General features: G+C 44.7%; 1 protein-coding gene across 4 annotated transcripts in view; it reads right to left on the bottom strand.

Moving 5' to 3' along the window:
* MYBL1 (MYB proto-oncogene like 1) overlaps positions 1–7692 on the bottom strand; it is a 687544-nt gene that overhangs the window by 277065 nt on the left and 402787 nt on the right. The window lies entirely within an intron of this gene.

Here is a 7692-nt window from a genome sequence, read left to right as displayed (position 1 = left end):
CGTTACCATAGAGAGTCGGATCCCGGAAATAAAAGTACCGCTGGAACGCCGAGATCTCGTGAGACTTGCCCACCCCGTACGCCATCTTGTCCCAAAACGGGATGCCTGACTCAGTGCTGACAAAGTTGCGATTATCTCAGGGCTACATATCGAATGTTCGTTAATCATAGACCTTGAGCAGAGCAATAACATTTATTACTAATCAGAGGTTACAGAGGTCCCTTGATAAACCCAATAGTGATATTGTAATCATGCCAGTGCCTGGTCACGTATATGGCCATAAGTTGGTTAACAACTTCTTAAGAGGGGCTGGAAAAGCAAGAGTTCAAGTCATTATAGTGACGGAATTGGGATTCATAATCTTGTTGTGTTATTAACTTCTGTCCATGAAATATCGTCGTTGAGGCCCTGTTTATGTGTAGAAAGGCGGAAGATCCACCTTTGTTCGATTTCAAAAAGTTTTTGACAGGACCAGGCAGGGTTGCTTTCAAGTACTGTCCAGTGTAGTTCATTCGGTCCGTGTTGATTAGCAATGAAGTGGGTACTCATTTTTGTGGTGGTTCTCCCGCATCGTACATTGCTCCGGTGCTCCATGATTCTAGTTTTCACTGGTCGTGAGGTCATGCCTATGTAGCGGAGGTTACACGGGCACGTGATCATATGGACACAGTTTCTGGAATTACAATTAGTGTGGTTTTTTTGAGTCCAAACTTTGCCTAATTCTAAGTTGAGTTCTTTTGTCAAATTGCAAACTCCACATTCTCCACAAGGGTAGTGACCTCTTACTGGCGATGATCCCCATAGGGTACCTTGGGCTGCTGCTTTTGTAGTTTTTGGGCGTGTATGTACCAAGATGTCTCTTATGTTACTTGTGCGTTTGTTGGCAAACCTTGGTTTCGGTAGTGATAGTGTGCCTGTGGCAAGAATCTTCCAATTTTTTGTGATAATTCTCTGTATTTTATTGGATTCCGGTATGTAGGTGGTGACGCAAGTGAGAGTGTCATCCGTCTTCTTAACTCTCTGTTCCAGCAGAGCCTCTCGGTTGTTATTGAGAGCTCTTTTATTGGATCTGTTGATGATAGTGGTGGGATAGTTGCGTGCTTTAAGGTGGTTGCTTAAAGTGGATGCCCCTTTTTTGTAGTTACTGGTCTTATCCGAGTTCCTACGTAGACGTAGGAACTGGCCGAAGGGAAGGTTATCCCTAAGGGTCTTAGGATGGTGGCTTTCATACCGCAGAAGACTATTCCGATCCGTTGGTTTTTTGTAGGTGTGGGTTGAAAGGGTGCCATCTTGTAATGTGATTGTTAAGTCCAAAAAGTGGATCTCAGACGGTGAGGTGGATCTGGTAAATTTCAAGTAAGGGTCCAAAGAATTCACCCAAGTGAAGAAGTTGTCGCACGTTTCTAAATCCCCTTTCCACAAAATCAGAATGTCATCAATGTAGCGCTTCCAAAGAATGATGTTATTGGTGTAGACGTTGTTATTTGATATGTGGAGGCGTTCAAATTCTGCGACATAAAGACATGCCAGGCTCGGCGCAAAAGTACTGCCCATAGAAGTTCCTTGGGTCTGGTGGAAATATTGATCTTTGAATTGGAAGAAGTTTTCACACATGGCTAAGGTGGCACATTCCATTATGAAGGAGACCGGAGTATTTGATGTCCATTCTTCTTTCAAAAGGAGCTCTTCTATAACCCTCAATGTCTCTGCTTGGGGAATATTCGTGTAGAGAGCTTCTACATCCAATGTCATCATGAAGTCGATCTCTCCACTTCTGGTAGTGTCAGCCAGTAAATTAAGAACGTCCCTAGTATCCTTCAGGTATGAAGGTATTCGTTGTACCAGAGGGCGGAGGAAGTGGTCACAGAATTTGCTGAGGGGCTCTTATGGAGATCCTATACCCGAGACTATTGGGCGTCCAGGAGGTGGATTGGTTCCCTTATGAATTTTGGGTAGAGTGTAGAATGCGGGAGTTCTGGGCTGTGTGTTCACCAGAAACTGAGCCTCATTCTTGGTAATCCAACTTTGCGTTTCAGCTGATTCTACGATGGATCTGATCTTTGTCATCAGTCTTCTTGTAGGATCTCCTTCAATCTTGGTATAGTACTTGACCTGGGAGAGTTGTCGTAGGCATTCCTGATCGTAATCTGATGTATCCATAATGACAATGGCTCCTACCTTGTCTGCTGCTTTTATGGTAATGGTAGTGTCATCATTAAGGGCTTTCATTGCAGTCCTCTCGATTGTTGGTAGGTTATTAAACTGTGTTGATCTTGTGATGCTTTCTACTTCTTTGGTCACTGCTTGTTCAAAGGTCAATATTTCATTTGGATTGATGCCATCGTGTGGAGTAAAGGTTGAGGGGGGACGCAGACCAGTATCTGTAGTCTCTTCGGATGGTTTGTCTTGAAAGTAGGCTCGCAATCGTACCTTCCGAAAGAAATTGTGAAGTTCCTTTTGTAGGAGGAATCGATCCAATTGTGGTGTGGGTACAAATCCTAGGCCTCTATTTAGTACTCTTTTTTCTGTAGGGGTCAGTGTTCTCGTGGACAGATTGACCACTAGGTCCTGTTGTTCTTCCTGCTTCTCAGTTCCATCCGGTCTTGTTGTTGTGGGGCCGGTGGATCTTGCCACTGGACTTGTTTGGATACTCCATCTCGTCTTCTGCCTCTTGCCCTGCCCCGGCCTCTTCCTAAAAAAGGAGGTTGTTGTTGGTTGTAATGGTACATTGGTGGGGGCATTTGATACATGGGGTTCCAAGGTACTTGCTGACCGTAGTAAGGACTCATAGGGAAACCAAGGAGAGGGGGGGTTGTGGTGGTCCCCAGTTCTTCTTGAAGTTAGACCTACTATCGTTGCTTGATGTACTGCTGTTTGAATAAGAGCGTGATCTGCTCTCCACCGAGCTCCCATCTGATGATTCTTCACCTGTTGGTATTTGATAGTCGTCCTTGGTGTACGGATAGGCTTTTTCCTTATCAAATTTTTTGATGTCTTTTTGCAATTTTGTAATTTTTTGTCGCATCAAATGATTTTTATGGTCATCCATCTCAGTGTTAATTTCAGCGAGTCTGCTTTTAAATGCTGTGATGTTAATTGAGGCTTTAAGATTGTTTTCTGCAATTGTTATTTCGAGGAGTAGTTTGTCAGCCAGACGTTTTGCTGTATTAATAATCAGTATAAGCCAGTCCCTGGTGCATTTCCAAGCCACCAGGGACCAATGTTCCCTCTAATTTTTTTCCTCTGTGTGCGGCAGTATAAGGTTTCTGTGCGCTGCAACTAAGGCTATGTGCGCCGGAATCCAGACAGCGTATGTGGTGCAGCGCCAAATATCACTCCAAACCTTTGCTTAAAAAAGTGAAAAAAAGAGTGCATTTCCACACATGTATCTGGTGGAGGTGGAACACAGCATTTAGAGTATTTTTATCCTCTGCATTTGCTTCATTTTCTGGATAATGTCCTACACTGGGGTATCTAGCAGCACTTAACACATTATTCTTGAACAAGGCTTTTATGTATCTAGAAGAAATGCAAATCTGTGAGTTGTTGAGTGTATTTGTGTGTGTGTTTTATAGAAGTACTACGTCAGAGGGAACATGTTTTTAAGGTTAAAGAGATAGCCTCAGAAGTAGCACATGAAAAAGTTTCTTTTAGTGAGAAGGTTTATGACCAGCTAAAAATCTCAAGTGTAAGTAGTGAGAACAAAAACATGAAGTTTGAGCAGAGCTCGTCAGTCTTGGTGTTTCAAGAATAAAACAAAAGCTAAAGTCCAGGCAGGGTTATGACAGTTAAGAAAATAGCCTCCCTAAGTGGACCTTGATCTTTTATGTGCCAATCAGGTTTATTTTCTGTCTCTGTGCACTACTCTGTCTAAACAGGAGCAATAATTATCGAATGAGCTTTTTTGGTCTCCCTTCCTGTGCTACTTTTCTGCATGCGTCACTATAAGTGTCTGAGGGTTGTTCTATATAATTATACGTTTTGTGGTCGTTGGTTGGCTAACAAGGCATTATGTACATACTCTAGATGCCATTGATCTATGATTAAAAAAGGGGTTGTTTCTACACAGATACCAGGATAGGGGCACACATTTTGTAATTGCCTGAATGTGTTTCAGAGTTGCTTTCCGTAAAGGCGTGAAGTGAATAATTCAAATGTTTTGTTTGATATTTTCACTGCCGAATGTTCTTAAAGGAGACTGAAGTTTAGAACCTGCTTCTTAAGCATATATCTTAGTAAAACGTAATCCACAGAAAAAGTGCCAGCATCTTTGTTCTCTGCTCTTACAATGCAAACAATTGCAAAATCGCATCATAGTAAAACTAATCCAATACGTTGTAAGCCAAAAAACAAGGCATAAACAACAAATGTATATTTGTTAATCCATTCATGCACCCATGTGTATACATTAAATCATGTGTGCATTCACAGTTGCACACGTATCCATCTACTCTCTACTCACACAGTCGTGCATTCCTCTTCCTGTATATCTGAGACTGTATGTGTGCCTTTGTACTGTTGTCTGTAGGTGCATATGTGTTGTCTGTTTGCTCTGATGCACGTCTTGGTATGCCTAGATGTCCATTTGTCTGCTTGCATCTTTATCTCTTTGTGCTTGGGGATCTGTGTTTGTGCGTGCATATTCTGCCAGGCCCCTCTGTGACTTCACTCTATTCGTAAGCCAAACCTATTTGCTGTGCCAAAGTGCATTAAAATATATCTTCAGTCACCAGTGCCAAAAGCTTACGTTAAGCAGGGGTCAGAGCTACTCCTCATTTGGCACAGTTTTCTTTTTAAAACAGAAAGCAGCTACGATCCTGCTATCTAGTTTTCGGTTTGGATGTTGTAAGTTCTTTTTATTTGAAAGGGCAGTTTCGGTTTCAAGTCAATCCTTATGACATCGAGGCAGTGGAAAAATAAGTTAAAATGTGAGTTGTTTGTGTGAACCCCAGCTGCTTCACTCTACAGACCCTCATACGACTTCCGGCCACCTTAGAGCGGAATAGGATCAAGAAGCCTTGGAACTGGTCGTGTGAGAATGTCTCGTAAGTGGACGGTATGGAGAGCATCATTTATATTTTGGCACAACTGCAATAGTACATTTCTCTTGTTGAACCGACTTTGTCCGTGACCTCTGCCATAGGGTGACCAACTGGCATTGGTGCAAATTCAGGACACAAATTCAGGACAGGAGGTCAAAATTCAGGACAAAACTTCTGGACAATAGGTAAGTTTTACAGACACATCAGAGGTGGCCGCGCAATAGTATATAAGTAAGCCCAGTCATATCCAAACATATTCAACCATTTGCAAACCTATCCATCATGTAGCCTTCCATCTATCATTTCACTCATCCATCCCTTCATCCATCCTTTCACTCATCTATCCATTATCCATCCATCTATCCACCTGTACACTCATCCATCCACTCTTCTACCCATTTCAGTTACTCATCCATCCATCCACCCAGTCACTCATCCTTCCACCCATCCACCATTTCAGTCATCCATCCATCATCCCTTTCTCTATCCGCCCACCTATCCATCAACTCATCCACTCATGAATCCATCCATTGTCCCTATCACTCATCCATTTATCCTTTCACTCATCTATTCATCCTTTTGTCCATCTACCCGCCCTTTCACTCACTCATCCATCCTTACATCCACCCTTCCACTCATCCGTCCATCCATTCACCCTTCCACTTATCAATTCATCAATCCACCCATCCATCATTTCACTCCATCCAACCACTCACTCATCATCCTCCTTTTCACTCATCCATCCATCCTTTCACTTATCCATCCACCCTTTTACCCATCCAGCTACCCTTTTACCCATCCAGCTACCCTTCCACCCATACATCCAGCTATTTACCTTTTCTCTTATCAATCCTTCCACTCACTCATCCATCCATCCTCTCTCATTATCCATCTATTCAATCTTTCATTCATCCATTCACCCTTTCACTAATTCATCCAGCCATCCACCCATTCCTTCACTTACTCACTCGCCCACCTTTTCATATTAATTTTGAGCTGAACCTTTTTGAGAAGAGGCCCATCAAGAACTTCACCCTCGCTGCAGGAGCCATTCCAGGACTGGGACAGAAGCCACCCAGGGCGGAGACAGGATGCACCACAGGGGGGACAGGAGCCATCACAGGTGGGGGGGGACAGGAGCCACCACATGGGGGGACAGGAGCCATCACTGGGGGTGGGGGCAGAAGCCATCACAGGAGGGGGAACAGGATCCACCAGGGTGGGCACAGGGGTGGGCATGCAGTATTCTACTATCATCTTGATCTCTGCCAGGGTGGGGTAGGGCTCCTCACCCCCTCCTGGACAAGACAACGAGAAGACAGGCTCTCTTTCCAAAATGTTAATTTTGCCACCCCACACTGTGATGTACAGTACTTAAAGGAGATACTCCAAGAGAACTGATTTAACTGATTGTCCTCCATACATTGTAATCAGTGTGGGTGCGATTGTGCCATTTCTTTATTTTATTACATTAAAGACTGCATGTTTGAAGAACCGAGGTTTGCTTACAATTTAGTGACAGCAATTAAGCTCTGTGAAGAGAACCACGTGCTGCCTCGGGGTAATCAGGGCCGGTTCTAGGATGTTTGGGGCCCTGGGCAGGAAGGGAATGTGTGAGGCCCCTCTAAATTGCACAGACATGACGCATTCAGGGCTGTTTGCATGTGAATAGATGCCCCTGCGCCTGAAGCTGCAGCCCCTCCCTCTGTCACCTTCGAGCACCTCTCCCCTTGCCTGAATGTGTAATGTAACCCGTGCTCATATAAAGCGCTCCAATACCTTCGGCTCGAGTTTGCGCTATATAAATGTGCAACAAAAAAAAAAAAGGAAAAAAAAGGAAAAAAAAGGAAGTAGAAGTGACTTTGTCAGAGTGCAAATGAGGGCCGAAGTGCTTTTGGTAGTCCGGGGACTATTGGGAAGAGGAGTCCAAAATACAGGTCTTATCCGAAAACGACAAAGCTCATTGACATGCAAATGGTCTTTTAAAGACCCGTGAAGTACTCGGTGCGGCTGTTGGGTGCCCGGGAAGCTGGCTCAGCCGGGCTGACACACGACGGGGGTGTGGGGGGCTGAAGCAGAAGCCCTTTAAGCACAATGGGCTTTGCACGCCTGCAAGCACCATATCTCTTCCCCTGCCTCACGCCCGGATTTCGCGCCGCTCGCGTTTAAAAAGCGGCGGCGCGAAGGGTCTTGTAGGGATGACAGTGTGCGCGCTAAATGCAGTACACTGCGCGCTCCGGGTGACCATCGTGGGCGCGCGCCCACGCGCGCAGGTTAGTGGGAACAGTGCCAGGGACCATTCCTTTCTAAAGCCAATGTCCTCCAGAAAGATTCTTGGTGCATTTGTGACTAAAAGGCCGTTAGGGGCTATATTCGCCCTGAGGTATTCAGTCATCATTGCACCATGTAGTGCTATTTTCGTCTGTAATTTCTTCTGGTTGGCTATGGAATTCCAATCGTCTGTGGTACTGCAGGATTGAGTGCTGCCATCGTTTTGTAGCAGAGAGGGGGTGCGTAGGATTTCTGACACCATGTCGTCTGAGAAACTGAGACCTTGGTTGTCCATGGTCATAGGCGGGGTGGGGAATGTTGAGTGATTCAAATGTTCACACTGGTAATATTAGGGGGGGGGATGGGGGGAAACACAGAT

The sequence above is a fragment of the Triturus cristatus genome, chromosome 5_1 (genome assembly GCF_964204655.1).
Source record: "Triturus cristatus chromosome 5_1, aTriCri1.1, whole genome shotgun sequence".
In the NCBI taxonomy this organism is placed as follows: domain Eukaryota; kingdom Metazoa; phylum Chordata; class Amphibia; order Caudata; family Salamandridae; genus Triturus; species Triturus cristatus.
The sequence above is the reverse complement of the archived record's forward strand: the minus strand, read 5'-3'. Positions and strand labels throughout refer to the sequence as shown.